The sequence below is a fragment of the Dama dama genome, chromosome 5, assembly GCF_033118175.1.
Source record: "Dama dama isolate Ldn47 chromosome 5, ASM3311817v1, whole genome shotgun sequence".
NCBI classification, from domain to species: domain Eukaryota; kingdom Metazoa; phylum Chordata; class Mammalia; order Artiodactyla; family Cervidae; genus Dama; species Dama dama.
The window spans coordinates 74,058,146-74,084,446 of NC_083685.1; positions in this window are offsets into that span (position 1 = coordinate 74,058,146).

Sequence of the window (26,301 nt, forward strand, 5' to 3'; positions counted from 1 at the left end):
GTAATTATTTTTCACAATTAGTCTCATACAAATAAATTGGCAAATGTGACAAAAATGTTTGCAACTTAAAGTAAGCACTGGACATGAATGATCCAAAATACAAATCAACTTGATATTAAAATAGAACACATCCAAAATGTCAGAAAATAATGTAAAACATGTAAAACAGGGGGTGATAATTGAAATTATAACCTTTTCTTTCATTCATTATAAAGGCAAAAGGAGATTATTCAAAAAAGAAAAACTGAAAAAATTAAAAAAAAAAACAAGAAAAAGTGTGACAACTAAAAATCACAATATAAAGGGACTTCTCTGGTGGTCCAAGGTTAAGATTTTTGCCTTCCAATGCAGGTGGTGTAGGTTTGATCCCTGGTCAGAGAACTAAGATCCCACCTTAGCTGTGGCCAAAAACCCAAAATTTAAAAGAGAAACAATTTTGCAGTGAATTCAATGAAGAACAAAAATATCAGAATGTTAGATAATAGCAAAAAAATCAGTAATCACTATATATATGGATATATATATGATTATATATATATATAAATATGCACACAGATAATTATATATACATGCATGTGTGTGTGTGTGTGTATATATATATATATATATATATATGGACATGTATATATATTGCTGTTGTTCAGTCACTCAGTTATGCTGACTTGTTGCTACCAACATGGACTGCGACACGCCAGGATTCCCTGTCCTTCACCATCTCCTGGAGCTTGCTCAAACTCATGTCCATTGAGTCAGTGATGCCATCCAACCACCCTGTCCTCTGTTGCCTCTGTCTCCTTCTGTCTTCAATCTTTCCCAGAATCAGGGCCTTCTCTAATGATTTGGCTCTTCATATCAGGTGGCCAAAGAAGCAGAGATTCATCTTCAGCATCAGTCCTTCCAAAGAATATTTAGGATTGATTTCCTTTAGGATGCACTGGTTTGATCTCCTTGCAGTCCAAGGGACTCTCAAGAGTCTTCTCCAACACCACAGTTCAAAAGCATCAATTCTTCAGCTCTCAGTCTTTATGGTCCAACTCTCACATCCATGTATGACCACTGGAAAAACCATAGCTTTGACTAGAGGGACCTTTGTTTGCAGAGTAATGTCTCTGCGTTTTAGTATGCTGTTTAGGTTGGTCATAGCTTTTCTTCCAAGAGCAAGTGTCTTTTAATTGCATGCCTGCACTCACCATCTGCACTGATCTTGGAGCCCAGAAAATAAAGTCTATCACTGTTTCCTTTGTTTCCCCGTGGGACCAGATGCCATGATCTTAGTTTTCTGAAGGTTGAGTTTTTTTTTTTTTTTCCTAGTTTTTTGAATGTTTAGTTTTTTTTTTTTTTTTTAATTTTTTTTTTTATTATTATTATTTTTTTTTCCAGTGGGTTTTGTCATACATTGATATGAATCAGCCATGGATTTATATGTATTCCCAATCCCGATCCCCCCTCCCACCTCCCTCTCCACCCGATTCCTCTGGGTCTTCCCAGTGCACCAGGCCGGAGCACTTGTCTCGTGCATCCCTCCTGGGCTGGTGATCTGTTTCACCATAGATAGTATACATGCTGTTCTTTTGAAATATCCCACCCTCACATTCTCCCACAAAGTTCAAAAGTCTGTTCTGTATTTCTGTGTCTCTTTTTCTGTTCTGCATATAGGGTTATCGTTATCACCTTTCTAAATTCCATATACATGTGTCAGTATGCTGTAATGTTCTTTATCTTTCTGGCTTACTTCACTCTGTATAATGGGCTCCAGCTTCATCCATCTCATTAGGACTGGTTCAAATGAATTCTTTTTAATGGCTGAGTAATATTCCATGGTGTATATGTACCACAGCTTCCTTATCCATTCATCTGCTGATGGGCATCTAGGTTGCTTCCATGTCCTGGCTATTATAAACAGTGCTGCGATGAACATTGGGGTGCACGTGTCTCTTTCAGATCTGGTTTCCTCAGTGTGTATGCCCAGAAGTGGGATTGCTGGGTCATATGGCAGTTCTATTTCCAGTTTTTTAAGAAATCTCCACACTGTTTTCCATAGCGGCTGTACTAGTTTGCATTCCCACCAACAGTGTAAGAGGGTTCCCTTTTCTCCACACCCTCTCCAGCATTTATTACTTGTAGACTTTTGGATAGCAGCCATCCTGGCTGGCGTGTAATGGTACCTCATTGTGGTTTTGATTTGCATTTCTCTAATAATGAGTGATGTTGAGCATCTTTTCATGTGTTTGTTAGCCATCTGTATGTCTTCTTTGGAGAAGTGTCTGTTTAGTTCTTTGGCCCATTTTTTGACTGGGTCATTTATTTTTCTGGAATTGAGCTGCAGGAGTTGCTTGTATATTTTTGAGATTAATCCTTTGTCTGTTTCTTCATTTGCTATTATTTTCTCCCAATCTGAGGGCTGTCTTTTCACCTTACTTATAGTTTCCTTTGTAGTGCAAAAGCTTTTAAGTTTCATTAGGTCCCATAGTGTTGGAAGTGCTGGCCACAGCAATCAGAGCAGAAAAAGAAGTAAAAGGAATCCAGATAGGAAAAGAAGAAGTAAAACTCTCACTGTTTGCAGATGACATGATCCTCTACATAGAAAACCCTAAAGATTCTACCAGAAAATTACTAGAGCTAATCAATGAATATAGTAAAGTTGCAGGATATAAAATTAACACACAGAAATCCCTTGCATTCCTATATACTAACAATGAAAAAACAGACAGAGAAATTAAGGAAACAATACCATTCACCATTGCAACAAAAAGAATAAAATACTTAGGAGTATATCTACCTAAAGAAACAAAGGACCTATACATAGAAAACTATAAAACACTGATGAAAGAAATCAAAGAGGACACAAACAGATGGAGAAACATACCGTGTTCATGGATTGGAAGAATTAATATTGTCAAAATGGCTATTCTACCCACAGCAGTCTATAGATTCAATGCAATCCCTATCAAGCTACCAACGGTATTTTTCACAGAACTAGACCAAAGAATTTCACAATTTGTATGGAAATACAAAAAACCTCGAATAGCCAAAGTAATCTTGAGAAAGAAGAATGGAACTGGAGGAATCAACCTGCCTGACTTCAGACTCTACTACAAAGCCACAGTCATCAAGACAGTATGGTACTGGCACAAAGACAGAAATATAGATCAATGGAACAGAATAGAAAGCCCAGAGATAAATCCACGAACCTATGGACACCTTATCTTTGACAAAGGAGGCAAGGATATACAATGGAAAAAAGACAACCTCTTTAACAAGTGGTGCTGGGAAAACTGGTCAACCACTTGTAAAAGAATGAAACTAGAACACTTTCTAACACCATACACAAAAATAAACTCAAAATGGATTAAAGATCTAAATGTAAGACCAGAAACTATAAAACTCCTAGAGGAGAACATAGGCAAAACACTCTCCGACATAAATCAAAGCAAGATCCTCTATGACCCACCTCCCAGAATATTGGAAATAAAAGCAAAACTAAACAAATGGGACCTAATGAAGGTTGAGTTTTAAGCCAGCTTTTTCACTCTCCTCTTTCACTTTCAAGAGCCTCTTTGGTTCTTCTTTGCTTTCTGCCATAAGGGTGATATCATCTGCATATCTGAGATTATTGATATTTCTCCCGGCAATCTTGATTCCATCTTGTGCTTCATCCAGCCCGGCATTTCACATGATGTACTCTGCATATAAGTTAAATAATCAGATTGACAATATACAGCCTTGCTGTGCTCCTTTCCCCATTTGTAACCAGTCGTTGTCCCATGTCCAGTTCTAACTGTTGCTTCTTGACCTGCACAGAGGTTCAATCCCTGGCTTAGAAAGATCCCCTGGAGAAGAGCATGGCAACCCACTCCAGTGTTCTTGCTTGAGAAATCCCAAGGACAGAAGAGCCTGGTGGGCTACAGTCCATGAGTCACAGAGTCAGACCCTACTGAAAGACTAAGCACAGCACATGTGGATGTGAATATGAATATATATGAGCATATCACACACTGAAGATGGGCATAAAACAACCACCTCCAACATTTAGAGTTTGACCATAAAATGCACACTAGGAAAACACTGATATTAACCAAGGAAAACTGGTATGCAATACTAATAAAACCTTAAGTGCATTACTAATAAGTATTAAGTATCCTTTTGAAAACAAATTGATACTCACTGTAAACACATAGCAGCTCAGATCGAGTCTTTATCTAACAGTTGAAATTCAAAATTAAAATGCAAGAAAATTATATTGATGAATCTGTAATCAGAGAGAAACATTAATATCCTTCTCTCAGAAATTGACATATATTTTTGACAGCAAACAATAGTTTGACTTTATAAGAATATATAGTCTTGTGTTCATAGATTAGAGAAGACATCTCTATCTACATCTCCATCTGTCTATCTATCTGGGAGATTCCATTCCCCTCAAGCACAAATTGACAAACCCAATTAAATAAATAAATAATACCTTAAAGAGATAATTAATGTATCAAGATTGATTCAAAGAAGAAAGTGAAATCAGGATAAGCTTATAGTCATTAATAATTGGATACATTAATATTTACCACCATTTTACTCTCCACACATATAGGCATCAGATATAGATTATTTTACAGACATTTTTACCCAAACTTCAAGAATCTGATAATCTTCATTGAACACAATTGTCTTGAAGAATAAAAATGAAGAAATAATACTTTATAGAAGCTACTTTATACAGACCAATTTATAAAATTTCTACTATGATACTTTGTTCACTTTTTAAACACTAAGACTTATCTAACTAGTGTAATCTGACATAAAAAGTGGATATGAAAAATAGAAGAAAATATTATTGACAAATTTCTATTACACATGAGATTCAAATACCCTACACAAAAGTTTATCTAACTAAATCACAAAAATGTAAAAGTTATTCTAGGAATATAATAATATGTTATTTCTATGATAGTTCTTAGGATCTTGACCATAATCTATTATATGAATAAGAAAGAAATACAAATAGACATATTAGTTTTATAATAGCTCCCGTTTTTATTTATCTACTGCTAAATCCTATCAACTGCTTCTTGAGGAGTTACTATTTGGAAGAGTTTAGCAGTAGGGATTGGTTTTAAAGATTACAATTTAGTAGGCAACAGCTTTTATGAGCATTTACATACATATGTTTTCTAATTTACCCTCAAATCAATCTCTACAGTAAGTAAGACAAAGACAGTGAATATTGGGAAAATTAATTGAAAATGAGAACAATGGTTTTAATGGGTTACACCATGTCAATTATCTAGTAGAATGAACTTGTCGTGCTTGATTCAGCTTGCAGATTTACATTTTCTCTTTAACAGACTCACCCATTCACATCTTGGGTGGCTTTAGAATATGCAGTGTCACTACCTGTTACAGTTTCATGAATACACATTAAGACATATTTACTACAGTGCTGTTCTAGAAGCAGAGTTTCAATAATAATGTCATTATACCTTCAAATTTATCAATATGCTAATATTTCCATAAAAGAAAGCAAAAAGGCCTAACTTTATATTTTAAAATAAATGTGCAAAGGAAATCTGTTGAAATACATAAATGCAGCTGGATAACTAGTGGAATATTTTGCATAGTAAGGATACCTCCTGAGACCGAGGTTCATATTATAAATTCATCCTATAAATTTTAGGTACCATGATGCATTAAGTGACTGAAAGAAGAAGACTAGGCTATGAGTTTTAAGCAGATGTGCATTCATCTCTGCTCTGCTACTTCAATGTTACATTTCTGTATAATAAGTCATCTGATATTGTGTCACCAAAAAATTCCCTATGCTAAATTTTTACTCTTTAACCTTTCTCTAAATGAGAAGGAAAACTTAAGCAGTGTAACAACTTAAAGTTATTATACATGAATAGCATGTTTAAGAGATGAAATATTTGAAGATATATGTGAAATCGTGAATATACTCACATTGTGGCATATTACAAATATAGTGACATAAAAAGTTATTTTCTGACTATATTTGCTCACTTTACAATACCTGTTTCTGATTTTGGATCTATATAACAGAGATGCTCTTAGCACACTTGTCACAAGTGCTTATTAATTCATCAATCACACAATAAGCTGAAGATTGTTCTCTTGAATTTCGGGATATATTAGAAAGTATCAGGACTCAATTTCTGCACTCTAGTCACATGCAATCATTTAGTTTCTCTCTCTTCTTTCTTCCTTTCCTTTTAATTTCCTTCTATATTAGAAACTGTTTGTGCTCAACACAATCCACGTGATGCTGTTATTGCTATTTTTTCACATTCCCCTTGTGTCTTTGCTCTAGGAGTGGGTCTCTGTCTAATTCTTGTAGTGAAAGTGAGTACAAGTGATAGAGTGATAGCTTTCATTGAAAGTAAGGGTATCTGGTAAGCTTTTCCTATATTTTCTTCCTCCATCTGCTGATTAAATTTTCTTAAAGTTAGAAGGTAGTGAAACCTCTCAGATAAGAAGAGAATAATAGAATGGGCTCATTAATCCAAAGTTAATGTTCTAAACCAATTTTACAAAAGTTCTTCATAAGATTTTACTGAGGGCTGCTTAAGTTTCCTATGAACCGTTTTTTCCCCATATGACTTTCTTTCCTTGCATACACTTCCTTTAGTAATTCTGCCAAAATTAAGAACAAAGTCTCTATAAAGGACAGAAAAGGATTTTAATTTTCTAAATTCTTGATCATCAAATTATCAACAAAACTGCATCCTAGATCCTACAATCTTAGCGTAAGGCTTGTAAGGTGAATGAGTGTATGCACAAGCCCAAATATCTGGGGAAAAAGCATAAGGAGGGAGGATTGAGATTCTTATACATATATAATATTTGGATTTAGCTAATATAGAACTGATATATATATATCAATATATATATAATTCCTTAGTTGAATTTAAAGGGAGAGTAAGATAAAATGCAGGTAGGCTACAATTGGGGTACAGAGTTTAAGTAAAGCTCATGAATTTAAGGCAATATTTTATAAATACATACATAAAACTTCATTAAAAAAAAGCAGTCTATCCTAAAGGAAATCAACCCTGAATATACATTAAAAGAACTGATGCTAAAGCTGAAGCTCTAATACTTTGGGCACCTGATGCAAAAGCCAACTGATTGGAAAATACACTGATGTTGGGAAAAATTGAAGGTCAAAGGAGAAGAGGGCAGCAGAAGATTAGATGGTTGGAAAGCATCATTGACTCAGTGGTCATGAATTTGAGTAAACTCTGGGTGAAGGACAAGGAAGCCTGGCATGCTGCAATCCAATGAGGTCACAGTCAGGCACAGTTTTGCAACTGAACAACAGAAACATAAAACTTCATGTTGCATCTTTTGAGAATACAAGAGAAATCTAAAAATATTCCTTAAGGCTAAAACAGATACCCAATGATATCATTCATACATGCAATGTAAAAAAAAAAAGCATATAAACAACAAAAACAAAAAAATCGAACCAAACAAAAAAGAACACATAGAGAACAGAGCATTGGTTACTAGAGGGGAAGGAAAGGTGTAGGGGGAGGAATGGGTAAAGGAGGTCAACTGTATAATGATGGGTGGAAATTCAATTTTTGGTGGCAAGCATGTTGTAATGTATACAGAAATAGAAATATAATGTTGTACACATGTTGTATATAATGTCAGAAAGCAATATTACTTCAATAAAAAAACAAACAAACAAAAAAAACACTGATTTCCTGCAACATGAATGCCAATTCAAATAATCACTGGATTGAAACTGTCCCCCAATACAATGCAATTGTCAAAATTATAGGTAATGAGAAAATAATATAGTTGATTTTAATAATATCTTAGATAATAAATGACAGTATAATCTGCATAAATAGATAACTGAGAGCAACAGTCTTTATCTGTACATACCATCAAAAAATACTTCAGGGAAGAACTAATGTAATAGCTAAGGCAATTATTAATAACTATGTTTTAAAAGATGATACAACAAACAGCAAACAATAGAAAATTCTCAAAGAGGTTGGAATAACAGACTACCTTACCTGCCTCCTGAGAAATCTGTATGCAGGTCAAGAAGCAACAGTTTTAACTGGACATGGAAAAACAGACTGGCTCCAAATTGGGAAAGGAGGATGTCAAGGCTGTATATTGTCACCCTGCTTATTTAACTTATATGCAGAGTACATCACATGAAATACCAGGCTGGATGAAGCACAAGCTGGAATCAAGATTGTCGGGAGAAATATCAATAACCTCAGATATGCAGATGACACCACTCTTATGGCAGAAAGCAAAGAAGAACCAAAAAGCCTCTTGATGAAATTGAAAGAGGAGAGTGGGGGGGAAAAAAAAGGGGGCTTAAAATTCAGCATTCAAGAAACAAAGATCATGGCATCCAGTCCCATCACTTCATGGCAAATAGAAGGGGACACGACAAAAATTGTGACAGATTTTATTTTCTTGGGCTCCAAAATCACTGAGAAGATGACCACAGCCATGAAATTAAAAGACGCTTGCTCCTTGGAAGAAAAGCTATAACCAACCTAGACAGCATATTAAAAAGCAGAAGCATTATTTTTCAGACAAAGGTTTGTCAAGTCAAAACTAGGGTTTTTCCAGTAGTCATGGGTGGATGTGAGAGTCGGACATTAAAAAAGAGTGCAAAAGAACTGATGCTTTAAAACTGTTATTGGAGAAGACTCTTGAGAGTCCCTTGGACTACAAGGAGATCCAACCAGTCAATCCTAAAGAAAATCAGTGTGAATAGTCACTGGAAGGACTGATGCTAAAGTTGAAGCTCCAATACTTTGGCCACCAAAGATGGGAAGAACCGACTCACGGAAAAAGACCCTGATGCTGGGAAAGACTGATGGCATTAGGAGAAGGGAATGACAGATGGTTGGATAGCATCATGGACTCCATGGATATGAGCTTGAGCAAGCTCCAGGAGTTGGTGGTGGACAGGGAAACCTGGTGTGCTGCAGCCCATGGGATCCCAAAGAGTTGGACACGACTGAGTGACTGAACTGAATGGATTGATACCATTTGCTATCAGCTTGGAATGGAGTTGAATTATGGCATATGAATGTTGTAAAGATCAGAAGCTGAATCAACAAATTCTAGAGGGTTCTGAGAAATAAAGTTGGGTAAATGATGGCTAAATTTATCTAATATGTTATTAAAATTAGAGCTTTCCATACAGGAAAAAAATTAAAATATTGAGAGAATAAATTAAGGAAAACTCTTTTCAATGTAGACCATTGTTTTTTTCTCCTTAAGCTAGCAAAACACTATTAATCAACTATACTCCAGTAAAAAATAAAAAGTGAAATAATATTTATTGAAGTTTATTTTGATATCATCTCTCATTTTAAAGTTATCAAAATTCTATAGAAAAATCATTTAATTTGCTATTTTCATAACTGAAATTGTATTCAAGGAAGTTAAGTCTTTGTTAAAGATACCTTAAAACATGTGACTGAATTAAGAACTGAGTCTACAAATCCAGTGCACTTTCCATGACATCCTGCTACCGTTAAGAATAGAAGAGAACTTCACACCAATGTTCCTTAAAAAAAAAAAAAAAAAAAAAAAACTTTGAATTACCAGAAGACTGAGGAAGTCCAGAGATGTTATTCTGTAATGAATTCTTATTCTATAATGGCATTTTTAGGAATTGAATCATGAGTAATTAGATTGTATTTTATGGCTGTAATTTTTTAACATTTTTCTTTATAAAAACTCTCCAAGCAAACATCAGTCTCTATGATAAGAGACATCAAGGAGAAGGATTTTTTCCCCTACACTTAGGTCAGAATTTTAAGATGCATATATGATGCTAAGGGTTGGAAGTGCCAGAGAGAATTACAAAGAGCAGTCGCATTCAGAAACAAAGTTAGAGACACATGAGCAGTCTTTACTTCATCTGGAAGTTTCCTTAGGGAATTCTCCTCTCCAAAGTTTAAAAAAAAAAGGCACTATTTTAAAGATAAAGCCTTCTTCACCTAGACTGTTCCAATTCTAGACTTTAGATTGTCTGTATCTCTCTACTCCCTTCCATAGCTTTCTTATTAATAAAGGGAATCCCTGTAAAATTATGATAGGTTTTCCAATTTCATCAAATTAGCAAGGGCAAAGAAGGATATATAGGACATAAGGAAGAGATAAAATTTAGTATCTAAAATTTAATTATTTGGAAATTTAATCAAAGAGTTCCATAGCATTCAAATTACATTATACTTCTAATATGAATTCTATTACTATAAAGTGTACTTTAGCAGTCATATTTAAGCATTTTGAGTGAAAATAAGAGTGGTGTCAATTAATTAAATATGAGCTTTTGCTTAAATGAATTTTTTAAATGGTACTTAGCATTGTTTTTATAAAGACCTACATTCAAATAACTAAAATGAACAAGAGATGAGTATTCAGTGTACTTAAGAATTAATAACATCTCATAAATAACTAATAAATGGTGAGGAAAAACTACAGAAAGCTCACCCATGTAACGATACATGTGATAGCACTAGATGATATCTGAGGGTCATCAGTTTAGTGTTTTTCTCTTGATTTCCCTACCTATTAACCATTCACATTTATATCACTACGTGTGTGCATGCGTGTTAAGTTGCTTCAGTTGTATCTGACTCTTTGCAACCCTACGGACTGTAACCTGCCCCAGGCTCCTCTGTCCATGCAATTTTCTAGTCAAGAATACTGGAGTGGGTTGTCATTTCCTCCTCCAGGTCACAGAATGATAGGCAGAAATAAAAATTTTAAAAAATTATATGTAGAAAGCACAAAAATCACACATGAAAGAGCTAAATGTAACATGTACGTGTCATAAATTCAAAATTTGACTTTCATTTTTACTAGAAAGTAACTTCATAAAGTTTCATTACATTTTAATTTTAGTTTTTGGTTTATTTGTTTTAATACATTGCTCCTAGGAACATCATGATATAATAGAAAGGAATATGAACTTTTGAATCACAAAGCGGTTTTGGAAACTGAACTTACCTCTAACAAAGTATGTGACTTTGGACAAGTATCTCACGTTCCTAGGGTTTTAATGCTTTAATCATCAAATGGGGATGGTAAGCCAATATTTATCAGATTGAGAATTAAAATATAATATGCTGTTTTGTCAAAAGTTTTCACTTTTGTCTCCAGTTCAAAGGATTTGTTAACAAAATAAGGCACTCATTCTATACAAATAAATAATACCAATAGAACCCCCAGGGAATCTGATTTTGTTGGCCAGTGGAATTTGATTACAGAACTTCCACAGGACTAGGGAAACAGACTCTTGGAGGGCACAGACAAAACTTTATGTGCACCAGGACCCAGGAGAAAGGAGCAATGACCCCACAAGAGACTGAGCCAGAGTTGCCTGTGAGTATCCAGGCGTCTCCAGCAGAGACGTGGGCCAACAGTGACCTTCCACAGGGTCAGGGGCACTGACTACAGCAGTCCTGGCACAAGTCCTTTTGAAGGAGGTCACCATTACTGCCACTACCCCTACCGTATGTTGACCTCAGGGCAAATGACAGGGAGGGAACACAGCCTCACCCTTCAACAGAAAAGTGGAGTTAAAGATTTACTGAACATGAATCTGCCATCAGAGAAACATCCAGATTGCCCCACAGCCAATCCTACCCGTCAGGAATCTTCCATAAGCTTCATATCCTTATTGATCAGATGGCAATTAGAATGAAAGCCACAATCATAGAAAACTAACCAAACTGATCACATGGATCACAGCCTTGTCTAACTCAACGAAACTATGAGCCATGATGTATTCAGTTCAGTTGAGTCACTCAGTCATGTCTGAGTCCATGTGACTCCCTGGACTGCAGCACACCAGGCTTCCCTGTCCATCACCAACTCCTAGAACTTGCTAAAATTCATTTCCATTGAGTCAGTGATGCCATTCAAACATTCATCCTCCATTGTCCCCTTCTCCTCCTGCCTTCAAACTTTCCCAGCATCAGGGTCTTTTGCAAAGAGTCAGTTCTTCTCGTCAGGTGGCCAAAGTATGGGGGCTTCACACAAGGACAGGTCATGGTGCACAGTTCTGAAAAAAACATGGTCCACTGGAGAAGGGAATGGCAAACCACTTCAGGATTCTTGTCTTATGAACCCCATAAGCAGTATGAAAAGGAAAAAGAAAAAAATGATATGGCACTGAAAGATGAGCTCCCTTGGTCTGTAGATGTCCAATAAACTACAGGAGAAGAGCAGAGAACTAGCTCCAGAAAGGATGAAGAAGCAGAGCCAAAGCAAAAACAATGCCCACCTGTGAATATGACTGGTGATGAATGTAAAATCTGATACTGTAAAGAACAGTATTGCATAGTAAACTGGAATGCTAAGTCCATGAATCAAGGTGAATTGGAAGTGGTCAAACAGGAGATGGCAATAGAGAACATTGACATTTTAGGAATCTGTGAACTAAAATGGACTGGAATTGGTGAATTTAATACAGATGATCATTATGTCATGTGTGGGAAAGAACACCTTAGAAGAAAAGGAGTAGCCCTCATAGTCAACGAGTCTGAAATGCAGTGAAAGTGAAAGTTGCTCAGTCATGTCAGACTTTTTGCAACCCCATGGACTATATAGTCAAGGGAATTCTCCAGGCCAGATTACTGGAGTGGGTAGCTGTTCCCTTCTCCAGAGGATCTTCCCAAATGAAGTGCAGTACTTGGGTTCAATCTCAAAAATGGCATAATGATCTCTGTTGGATTCCAAGGAAAGCAATTCGATATCACAGTAATCCAAGTCTATGGCCTAACCACTAATATTGAAGAAGCTGAGGTTCAACAGTTCTATGAAGACCTAGAAGACCTTCTAGAACTAACATGAAAAAGAGATGACCATTTCATCATAGGGAAGTGGAATGCAAAAGTAGGAAGTCAAGAGATACCTGGAATAACAGGTAAGTTTTGCCTTTGAGTACAAAATGAAGCAGGGCAAAAGCCAATAGAGTTTTGCCAAGAGAATGCACTGGTCATAGCGAATGCCTTCTTACAACACAACAGAATGGAAGACTCTACACATTGGCATCACCAGAAGGTCAATACCAAAATCAGAGTGATCATATTCTTTGGAGCCAAAACTGGAGAAGTTCTATATAGTCAGCAAAAACAAGACTGGGAGCTGACTGTAGCTCAGGTCATGAACTCCTTACTGCTAAACTCAGACTTAAATTGAAGAAAGTAGACAAAACAGCTAGACTATTCAGGAATGACCTTAATGATTTCCTTATGATTATACAGAAGAAGTGACAAATAGATTGAAGGGATTATATTTGATAGACAGAGTGCCTGAAGAATTATGGACAGAGGTTTGTGACATTGTACAGGAGGTGGTGTTCAAAACTATCCCCAAGAAAAAGAAATCATAAAGGCAAAACTGTTGTCTAAGGAGGCCTTACAAAAAGCTGAGAAATGAGGAGAAGCGGAAGGCAAAGGAACAAAGTAAAGATATACCCATCTGAAAGGAGAGTTTCAAGGAATAGCAAGGAGAGATAAGAAAGCCTTCCAATATTTCTTCCTTCAGAGAAATAGAGGAAAACAAAATAATGAGAAAGACTAGATATTTCTTCAAGAAAATATGGGACACCAAGGGAACATTTCATACAGAGATGGGCACATTAAATGACAAAAACGATACGGACCTAACAGAAGCAGAAGATATTAGGAAGAGGTGGCAAGAATACAGAGAAGAACTATACAAAAAAATATCTTAACGACCCAGATAACCACAGTGGTGTCATCTACATATGTGTGACCTACAGCCAGACATCCTGGAATGCGAAGTTAAAGCGACCTTAGGAAGCATCACTCCAAACAAATCTACAAACAATCTACACACATCTACATGGTGTGACCTACAGCCAGACATCTTGGAATGCGAAGTCAAAGAGACCTTAGGAAGCATCACTCCAAACAAAACTAGTGGAGCTGATGGATGTCAAGCTGAGCTATTCCAAATCCTCAAAGAAGATGCTCTTTAAATGCTGCACTCAATCATTTCAGTTCAGTCGTTCAGTCATGCCCAACGTTTTGCAACCCCATGGACTGCAGCACACCAGGCTTTCCTTTTCATCATAAATTTTTGGAGCCTATTCAAACTCATGTCCATCGAGTCAGTAATGCCATCAAAAATCTCATCCTTCGTTGTCCCCTTCTCCTCCTGTCTTCAATTTTTCCCAGCATCAGAGTCTTTTCCAATGAGTCATTTCTTTGCATCAGTGGCCAAAGTACTGGAATTTCAGCTTCAGCATTAGTTCTTCCTGAATGAATATTCAGGGCTGATTTCCTTTACGACTGACAGGTTTGATCTCCTTGCAGTCCAAGGGACTCTCAAGAGTCTTCTCCAACACCACAGTTTAAAAGCATCAATTCTTTGGTGCTCAACCTTCTTTATAGTTCAAACCTCACATCCATATATGATTACTGGAAAAACCATAGCTTTGACTATATGAACCTTTGTTGGCAAAGTACTGTCTTTGCTTTTTATCATGGTGTGTATGTTAGTCATAGCTTTTCTTCCAAGGAGCCTTTTAATTTCATGGCTGCAGTAACAATCTGCAGTGATTTTGGAGCCCCAAAATATAAAGTGTCTCATGGTTTCCATTGTTTCCCCATCTGTTTGTCATGAAGTGATGGGACTGGATGCTATGATCTTAGTTTTCTGAATGTTGCAGTTTAAGCCAACTTTTCCACTCTCTTCTTTCACTTTCGTCAGGAAGTTCTTTATTTCTTCACTTTCTGCCGTAAGAGTGGTGTCATTTCCATATCTGAGATTATTGATATTTCTCCTGGCATTCTTGATTTCAGCTTGTGTTTCATCCCACACTCCATTTCACATGATGTACTCTGCATAGAAGTTAAATAAGCAGGGTGACCATGTATAGCCTTGATGTACTCCTTTCCCAATTTGGAACCAGTTTGTTGCTCCAAGTCCAGTTCTAACTCGCTTCTTAACCTGCATACAGCTTTCTCAGGAGGTAGGTAAGGTGGTCTGGCAATCCCATCTCTTGAAGAATTTTCCACAGTCTGTTGTGATCCTCACAGTCAAAGGCTATTATATAGTCAATAAAGCAGAAGTAGATGTTTTTCTGGAACCCTCTTGCTTTTTCCTTGATCCAATGGATGTTGGCAATATAATCTCTGATCCCTCTAACTTCTAAATCCAGCTTGAAAATCTGGAACTTCATAGTTCACATACTGTTAAAACCAAGCTATGAGAATTTTGAGCATTACTTTGCTAACATGTGAGATGAGGGCAATTGTGTGGTAGTTTGAACATTGCTTGGCATTACCTTCCTTTGAGATTGGAATAAAAACTGTTATTTTCCAGTCCTGTGACCACTGCTGAGTTTTTGAAATCTGACATAGTGAGTGCAGTACTTTAACAGCATCATCTTTTAGGACTTGAAATAGTTCAGCTGGAATTCCATCACCTCCACTAGATTTATTCATAGTGATGCTTCCTAAGACTTACTTGATTCCACAATGTCTACCTCTAGGTAAGTGAACACACCACCATGGTTATCTGGGTCATGAAGATCTTTTTTATGCACTTATTCTGGTTATTCTTGTCACCTCTTCTTAATATCTTCTGCTTCTGTTAGGTCCATACCATTTCTGTCCTTTATTGTGCCCATCTTTGTGTGAAATACTCCCTTGGAATCTACAATTTTCTTGAATAGATCTCTAGTCTTTCCCATTCTATTGTTTTCCTCTATTTCTTTGCATTGATCACTGAGGAAGACTTTCTTTTCTCTCCTTGCTATACTTTGGAACTTTACATTCAAATGGGTATATCTTTCCTTTTCTCTTTGACTTTAGCTTCTCTTCATTTCTCAGGTATTTATACGACCTCCTCAGACAACCATTTTGCCTTTTTGCTTTTGTTTTTCTTGGGGATGGTCTTGATCACTGCCTCCTGTACAATGTCTCAAACCTCTGTCCATAGTTCTTCAGGTACTTTATCAGATCTAATCCCTTGAATCTATTTGTCATTTCCCCTGTATAATCACAAGGGATTTTATTTGATCATACCTGAAATGTCTCGTAGTTTTCTCTACTTTCTTCAATTAAAGTCTGAATTTTGTGATAAAGAGTTCATGATCTGAGCCACAGTCAACTCCTGGTCTTGTTTTTGCTGACTGTATAGAGCTTGTCCATCTTTGGCTCCAAAGAATATAATCAATCTGATTCTGGCATTGGCCATCTGGTGGTGTCTGATGGTGTGTGTAGAGTCTTCTCTTCTGTGTTTGGAAGAAGGTATTTGCTATGACCAGTGCATTCTCTTGGCAAAACTCTGTTAGCCTTTGCCCTGCTTCATTCCATACTCCATTGTCAAATTTGTCTTTACTCCAGGTATCTCTTGACTTCCTACTTTTGCATTCCAGTTCCCTATGATGAAATGGACATTTCTTTTTTGTGTTATTTATAGAAGGTCTTGTAGACCTTCATAGGACCATTCCATTTCAGCCTCTTCAACATTACTGGTTGGGGCATAGACTTGGAGTACTGTGATACTGAATGGTTTGCCTTGGTAACAAACAGAAACCATTCTGTTGTTTTTGAGATTGCATTCAAGTACTGCATTTCAGAATCTTTTCTTGACTATGAGAGCTACTCCATTTCTTCTATGTGATACTTGCTCACAATAGTAGATATAATGGTCATCTGAGTTAAATTCACCCATCCCAGTCCATTTTAGTACACTGATTCTTAAAATGTTGATGTCCACACCTGCCATCTCCTGTTTGACCACTTCCAATTTATCTTGATTCATGGACCTAACATTCCAGGTTCCTATGCAATATTGCTCTTTACAGCATCATACTTACTTTAATCACCAGTGATAGCCACAACTGGGTGTTGTTTTTTTCTTTATTGATGCACTCAGTTTGCCAGCAAATTTGGAAAACTCATCAATGGCCACAGGACTGGAAAAGGTCAGTTTTCATTCTAATTCCAAGAAAGGCAAAGCCAAAGAATATTCAAACTACCACACAATTGCACTCATCTCAGACGCAAGCAAAATAATTCTCAAAATTCTCCAAGCTAGGCTTCAACAGTATGTGAATGGAGAAATTCCTGGTGTCCAAGTTGAATTTAGAAAAGACAGAGGAAATAGAGATCAAACTGCTAACATACATTGAATCATAGAAAAAGCAAGAGAATTCCATAAAAAAAAAAGTCGATTTCTGATTCTTTAACTATTCTGAAGCCTTTGATTGTGTGGATCACAAGGAACTGTGGAATATTCTTCAAGATGGGAATACCAGACCACATGATCTTCCTCCTGAGAAACCTTTATTCAGGTCAAGAAGCAAAAGTCCAACCAGACAAGGAACAATGGACTTGTTCCAAATTTGGAAAGGAGTATGTCAAGGCTGTGTATTGTCAACCTGCTTATTTAACTTCTGTGCAGCGTACATCTTGCAAAATGGTGGGCTGGATGAAGCACAAGCTGGAATCAAGATTGCCGGGAGAAATATCAGTAACCTCAGATACACAGATGGCACTATCCTTATGGCAGAAAGGGAAGAGGAACTAAAGAGCCTCTTGATGAAAGTGAAAAAGAAGGGTGAAAAAGTAGGCTTAAAACTCACCATCAGCAACTATATGCATTAAAATGGACAACTTGGAAGAAATGGGCAAATTCTTAGAAAAGTACAATTTCCAAAATTGAACGAGGAAGAAATAAAAAATTTTAACAGAACCATCACAAGCACGGAAATTGAAAATGTAATCAGAAATCTGCCAAAAAACAAAAGCCTAGGACCAGATGGCTTCACAGCTGAATTCAAACCAAAAATTTAGAGAAGAACTAACAGCCATCCTACTCAAATTTTTCAAGAAATTTGCAGAGGAAGGTAAACTTCCAAACTCATTCTATAAGGCCACCATCACCCTAATTCCAAAATCTGAAAAAGATGCCACAAAAAGAGAAAACTACAAGCCAATATCATTGATGAACATAGATGCAAAAATCCTTAACAAAATTCTAGCAAACAGAATCCAACAGCATATTAAAAAGATCATACATCATAACCAAGTGGGTTTTATCCCAGGGATGCAAGGATTCTTCAATATCTGCAAATCAATCAATGTAATACACCACATTAACACATTGAAAAATAAAAACCATATGATTATCTCAATAGATGCAGAAAAAGCCTTTGACAAAATTCAACATCCATTTATGATAAAAACCCTCCAGAAAGCAGGAATAGAAGGAACATACCTCAACATAATAAAAGCTATACGTGACAAACCCTCAGCAAACATTATCCTGAATGGAGAAAAATTGAAAGCATTCCCCCTAAAGTCAGGAACAAGACAAGGGTGCCCACTCTCACCACTACTATTAGACATACTTTTGGAAGTGTTGACCACAGCAATCAGAGCAGAAAAAGAATTAAAACGAATCCAGATTGGAAAAAGAAGAAGCAAAACTCTCACTGTTTGCAGATGACATGATTCTCTACATAGCAAACCCTAAAGACTCCACCAGAAAATTACTAGAGCTAATCAATGAATATAGTAAAGTTGCAGGATACAAAATTAACACAGAGAAATCCCTTGCACTCCTGTACATTAACAATGAGAAAACAGAGAAATTAAGGAAAAAATTCTGTTCACTATTGCAACGAAAAAAATAAAATACTTAGGAATACACCTACTTAAAGAAACAAAAGACCTAGATATAGAAAACTATAAAACACTGATGAAAGAAATCAAAGAGGACACAAATAGATGGAGAAATATACCATGTTCATGGATCAGAAAAATCAACATAGTGAAAATGAATATATGACCCATAGCAATCTATAGATTCAATGTAATCCCCATCAAGCTACCAACGGTATTTTTTGGAGAGCTAGAACAAATAATTTCACAATTTGTATGGAAATACAAAAAACCTCAAATAGCCAAATCAATCTTGAGAAAGAAGAGTGGAACTGGAGGAATCAACCTGCCTGACTGCAGCCTCTACTACAAAGCCACAGTCATCATGACAGTATGGTACTGGCACAAAAACAGAAATACAGATCAATGGAACAAAATAGAAAGCCCAGAGGTAAATCCATGCACCTATGGACACCTTATCTTTGACAAAGGAGGCAAGAATATACAATGGAGGAAAGACGATCTCTTTAACAAGTGGTGCTTGAAAAACTGGTCAATCACTTGTAAAAGAATGAAACTAGAACACTTTCTAACTCCGTACACAAAAATAAACTCAAAATGAATTAAAGGTCTAAATGTAAGACCAGAAACTATTAAACTCCTAGAGGAAAACATAGGCAAAACACTCTCCGACATAAATTACAGCAGGATTCTCTATGACCCACCTCCCAGAATATTGGAAATAAAAGCAAAAATAAATAAATGGGACCTAATTAAAACTAAAAGCTTCTGCACAACAAAGGAAACTATAAGCAAGGTGAAAAGACAGCCTTAAGAATGGGAGAAAATAATAGCAAACAAAAGGAATTAATCTCAAAAATATACAAGCAAGTCCTGCAGCTCAATTCTAGAAAAATAAAAGACCCAATCAAAAAGTAGGTCAAAGACCGAAACAGACATTTCTCCAAAGAAGACATACAGATGGCTAACAAACACATGAAAAGGTGCTCAACATCACTCTATTACCAGAGAAATGAAAATCAAAACCACAATGAGGTACCACTTCACATCAGTCAGAATGGCTGCTATGCAAAAGTCTACAAACAATAAATGCTGGAGAGGGTTTGGAGAAAAGGGAACCCTCTTACACTGTTGGTGAGAATGCAGACTATTACAGTCACTACGTAGGACAGTGTGGAGATTCCTTAAAAAAAAAAAAAAAAAAAAAAAAACAACTGGAAATAGAACTGTCATATGACCCAGCAATACCACTCCTGGGCATACACACTGAGGAAACTAGAATCGAAAGTGACACATGTACCCCAATGTTCATCGCAACACTGTTTATAATAGCCAGGACATGGAAGCAACCTAGATGTTCATCAGTAGACGAATGGATAAGAAAGCTGTGGTACATATACACAATGCAATATTACTCAGCCATTAAAAAGAATACATTTGAATCAGTTCTAATGAGGTGGATGAAACTGGAGCCTATTATACAGAGTGAAATAAGCCAGAAAGAAAAACATCAATATGGTATATTATTTTGGAATTTAGAAAGATGGTAACAATAACCCTGTATGTGAGACAGCAAAAGAGGCACAGATGTAGTGAACAGTCTTTTGGATTCTGTGGGAGAGGGCAAAGGTGGGATGATATTGGAGAATGGCATTGAAACATGTAAATTATTATATGTGAAATGAATCGCCTGTCCAGATTCGATGCATGAGACAGGGTGCTCAGGGCTGGTGCATTGGGATGACCCAGAGGGATGGGATGGGGATGGAGGTGGGAGGGGGTTCAGGATGCGGAACACATGTACACCCATGGAGGATTCAAGTCAATGTATGGCAAAACCAATACAATATTGTGAAGTAAAATAAATAAATATTTTTTAATGCTGTTTTTATTAAAAAAAAAAAAAACCTCAGCATTCAAAAAACAAAGGTCATAGCATCTGATCTCATCACTCATGACAAATAGATGGGGAAACAATGGCAACAGTGACAGATTTCCTTTTCTTTGGGGTGGGGGGTGGTCCATAATTATTGCAGATGGTGATGGCAGCCATGAAATTAAAAGATACTTGCTTTCTCCTTGGAAGAAAAGCTATGACCAACCTAAAAAGTGGAGACATTACTTTGTCAAGAAAGATCCATATAGTCAATCTATTGTTTTTCCAGTAGTCATGCATGGATGTTAGAATTGGACCATAAAGAAAGCTGAGCACTGAAAAATGAACTGTGGTGCTGAAGAAGACTCTTGAGAGTCCCTTGGACTGCAAGAAGATCCAACCAGTCAATCCTGAAGGATGTTAGTCCTCAAAATCCATTGGAAAGACTGATGCTGAAGCAGAAGCCCAGAACTTTGGCCACCTGATGTGATGATGAGTTGACTAACTGGGAAAGATCCTGATGCTGGGAAAGTGTGAAGACATTAAGTAGGATGGAACAAGCGAGGTTGAGATGTTTGTATGGTATCAGTGACTCAATGGACATGAGTTTAAGCAAGCTCTGGGAGTGAGTGATGGACAGGGAACCTTGCGTTCTGCAGTCCATAGGGTCACAAAATATTGGACGTGACTGAGTGACTAAACTGAACTGACCTTAATTATCTAGCTTAGTTTCAATATACTAACATTAGAGAAATAAAAGCAGTAGGATACTTTGCCAAATTGAGTTTTGACCAACATCAAGACTTAAACAGTGCTTGGAAGTCCCATGTCACAGGCCATCTGGATTCCGAGTTGGGAAAAAGTCCCAGGCAGCAGGTCATCTCTGTGGGTGAACTTCAAAGATTTTTTTTTTTTTTTTTTTTTTGTCATGTAAAACTTGAAATGTTGTTAACCCTGGGGCTTGATTGGCCAGGACCCTCCGAGTGGCTCAACAATCTCAAGATTACTCCTATCTTATCTATGGTGCTTCCAGTCTTGTACTCAGAGCAGGCAGTCACTCACTGTCAGAACAGTGTCCAAGCAAGTTAGAAACCAGGTCATAGGCTTGCTTTGCTTTGTCTCTGAAGCCTAAACAAGACTATTTAATTTCCCTAACATGTGCTTGGTTCTTTGGCACGTTATGAATAGGTTATGCTAGCAATTCAACATCAAAAAAAAAGAAAAAAGAAAGAAAAAAGCAGAAGAGCTAAATAGATATTTTTCAAAAGAGGAAATGTGCATGGCCAAGAGCACATGAAAATATGCTCAACATCTCTAATTATCAGGAAATGCAAATCAAAACCATGTGATATCCCCCTCACACCTGTCAGAAAGTGATCATTAAAAACCCTACAAGTAACAAATGTTGGAAAACATAAAAAAAAAGTACCCTTGTACACTGTTGGTGGTAACTTAAATTGGTTTAGCCATTGTGGAAAACCATAGGAGTATTTCTCAAAAAAAGAGTTACTATATGACCCAGCAATGCCACTCCTGAGTATATACATGAAGAATAAAACACTAAATTGAAAAGATATATGCACCTTGATGGGATATAGCCATGACACTATTGGTAAAGAACCCACTTGCCAGTGCAGGAGACATGAGAGAAATGGGTTCAAATCCTGGGCCAGGAAGATCCGCTGGAGAAGGGCATGGCAACCCACTCCAGTATTCTTGCTGGAGAATCCCATGGACAGAGGAACCTGGCAGCCTACAGTTCATCGGGTTGCAAAGAGTCAGACATGGCTGAAGCAACGTAGCACAGCACAGCACAGCATGCACCTCAATGTTTGTAGCAGCCTTATTTGAAACTGCCAAGATATGGAAACAAACTAAGTGTCCATAAATAGATAAATGAATAAAGAAAGAAGATGAGGTACATATATGTATATATATGGAATGTTGTTCAGACATAAAAATGGATGAAATTTTGTCATTCACAAAAATAGACTCAGAAGGCATTATGGTGAAATGCTTTCACCATAAGGTGAAATAAGTTAAACAGAGAGATAAACACTATGATATTAATAATATGTGGATGGAATGTAAAAAACACAAGAGAGTACTGAATATAAAATAAAAGAAGCAGACTCACAGATTTGGAGAAAAAAACCAGTGGTTAGTGGTAGAGAGGGAATAGAGCATATAGGAGTGAAGTAGCAGGTGGTACAAATTATTTGGCATAAGATAGATTTAAGGATGTATTGTATAACATAGGGGATATAGCCAATATTGAATAATAATTAAAAATGGAAAGTAACATTTAAAAAATTAAAATTAAATACTGCTATATATTAATTCATTTATTTCATGTTTTATAGTCATGGGCTAATGTCTAATTGTCATTGTATATCTAATTCTCCCTTTATGAGACATAATTCAGCAATATTTACAAATGTGTATGCAACTGTTTGTTACTACAATTAACACTGATCCACACATTACTGCATGACTGAAACAACAACAGCAACAACAACAACAAAAAAGAGAAAATAGCTACTTATGATTAAAAGAACATTGCCTTTAAAAAACAATTTTTGTCTATACAAATTTGGTATAAATGGCTGCCATTTCGTTTGACAAAATGATATCAATCTGCCATTTTAATTTTGATGCTTTTCATCATAAAATGCGACATATTTTGCTTTTCTGAATGGAGACGTTTTAGATTAGGTAAGTCAGATATATAAAGAACTCTATCTAGAGATACAGACCAAAAATATCTATAGGATTTTTTAAAATGTTTATCCAGGTATATCTAATATTTTCCAACTCTACATCTTTAAATGGCTGTAGTAATAATGTATATGCTTTTACTAGACTAGATAGCTGCAGGTATATCCCTCACTTCAGTTCAGTTCAGTTCAGTCGCTCAGTCCTGTCTGACTCTTTGCAACCCCGTGAATCGCAGCACGCCAGACCTCCCTGTCCATCACCAACTCGCGGAATTTACTCAAACTCATGCCCATCGAGTCGGTGATGTCATCCAGCCATCTCATCCTCTGTTATCCCCTTCTCCTCCTGCCCCCAATCCTTCCCAGCATCACCGTCTTTTCCAATGAGTCAACTCTTCACATGAGGTGGCCAAAGTATTGGAGTTTCAGATTCAGCATCAGTCCTTCTTGTGAACACCCAGGACTGATTTCCTTTAGGATGGACTGTTTGGATCTCCTTGCAGCCCAAGGGACTCTCAAGAGTCTTCTCCAACACCACAGTTCAAAAGCATCAGTTTTTCAGCACTCAGCTTTCTTCACAGTCCAACTCTCACATCCATACATGACCATAGGAAAAACCATAGCCTTGACCAGACGGACCTTTCTTGGCAAAGTAATGTCTCTGCTTTTTAATATGCTATCTAGGTTGGTCATAGCTTTCCTTTCAAGAAGCAAGCATCTTTTAATTTCATGGTTGCAGTCACCATCCACAGTGATTTTGGAGCCCCAAAAAATAAAGTCTGACTCTGTTTCCACTGTCTCCCCATCTATTTCCCATGAGGTGATGGGACCAGATGCCATGATCTTAGTTTTCTGAATGTCAAGCTTTAAGCCAACTTTTTCACTCTCCTCTTTCACTTTCATCAAGAGGCTTTTCAGTTCCTCTTCACTCTCTGCCATAAGGGTGGTGTCATCTGCATATCTGAGGTTATTGATCTTTCTCCCGGCAATCTTGATTCCAGCTTGTGCTTCTTCCAGCCCACCGTTTCTCAGGATGTACTCTGCATATAGGTTAAATAAGTAGGGTGACAATATACAGCCTTGACGTACTCCTTTTCCTATTTGGAACCAATCTGTTGTTCCATGTCCAGTTCCAACTGTTGCTTCCTGACCTGCACATAGGTTTCTCAAGAGGCAGGTCAGATGGTCTGGTATTCCCATCTCCTTCAGAATTTTCCACAGTTTATTGTGATCCATACAGTCAAAGGCTTTGGCATAGTCAATAAAGCACAAATCGATGTTTTTCTGGAACTCTCTTGCTTTTTCAATGATCCAGCAGATATTGGCACTTTGATCTCTGGTTCTTCTGCCTTTTATAAAACCAGCTTGAATATCTAGAAGTTCTCAGTTCACATATTGCTGAAGCCTGGCTTGGAGAATTTTGAGCATTACTAGCATGTGAGATGAGTGCAATTGTGTGGTAGTTTGAGCATTCTTTGGGATCGCCTTTCTTAGGGATTGGAATGAAAACTGACCTTTTCCAGTCCTGTGGCCACTGCTGAGTTTTCCAAATTTGCTGGCATATTGAGTGCAGCACTTTCACAACATCGTCTTTCAGGATTTTAAATAGCTCAACTGGAATTCCATCACCTCCACTAGCTTTAGTTTTAGTGATGCTTTCTAAGGCTCACTTGACTTCACATTCCAAGATGTCTGGCTCTATGTGAGTGATCACACCATTGTGATTATCTGGGTGGTGAAGATCTTTTTTGTACAGTTCTTCTGTGTATTCTTGCCACCTCTTCTCAATGTCTTCTGCTTCTGTTAGGTCCATACCGTTTCTGTCCTTTATTGAGCTCATTTTTGCATGAAATGTTCCCTTGGTATTTCTAACTTTCTTGAAGAAATCTCTAGTCTTTCCCATTCTGTTGTTTTCCTCTATTTCTTTGCATTGATTGCTGAGGAAGGCTTTCTTATCTCTTTGGCTATTCTTTGGAACTCTGCTTTCAAATGGAAATATCTTTCCTTTTCTCCTTTACTTTTCACTTCTCGTCGTTTCACAGCTATTTGTAAGGCCTCCTCAGACAACCATTTTGCCTACCTTCCTTCTTTTATTGAAGCTCTGCAAATCTTATGTATATAATTTGGGTATTTGCATATTTATTAAATATGAAAGACAGAATAGTTTTCTTCTGTATTGATCTATATAATTTATTTTTTAAGATAGAGTCTCACTCTCATTAAGAGAACAAAATAAAGATTTCAATCACATATTTATTCTGCAGCTGTTCTTTACAATTTTAAGGAAATAGCTATCCAGTTAGTAAAATTAGGTATTTTGTTAATTAAATGCAATAGATAGTGGTTGCCCTAGGTTTCATTTGATGATTTCTAGTTTATCAGCAAAAAATCAAATCACTGTACTCGAATTAAACATAAAACGTAATTTTTCTGTGGTGATTTCAAAAGTTATTCAGAATGCTATAATACTTCAGGATATTCACAATTACTATAGTTTTCATTGTAATGTCATAGGGGCAACAGATAATTTTCTTTTTAGTGGTGAAATTTCAGTAAACTTGCCATTTAATAAAATGCCCTAATCCTTGATTTATCTTAATTATTTAAGTACTACACACACACACACACACACACACACAATCTTTATTGCATCTCATAAATATACAGTTCTTTAGAGACAAGGCATCTTCTCTTTGACATTTTTCCATTTTATTGAGTGATACTCACAGAGGGAAATAGACAGCCATTTGTCTTCAATGCAATCGTTTGTAATCTGTTAGGATAATTGAACTGTCAACTTGGCCCAGAGAGGATCGCTGGCCAATAGAACATTTGTTTGCTTTGTGGTATGCAGTGCTCTTATTTTAATATGCCTTGTTAGTGCAAATACCACCGTCTTAAAACTACTAATAAGGAGGAAAAAAGTGCTCAGTGCTACACATGAGAATAAACTGCCAAAATAATGTATATGTAATAGCAATGATAAATAATCTGTCACCAACTCTGAAATATCAGTTTCATTCCTGTCACC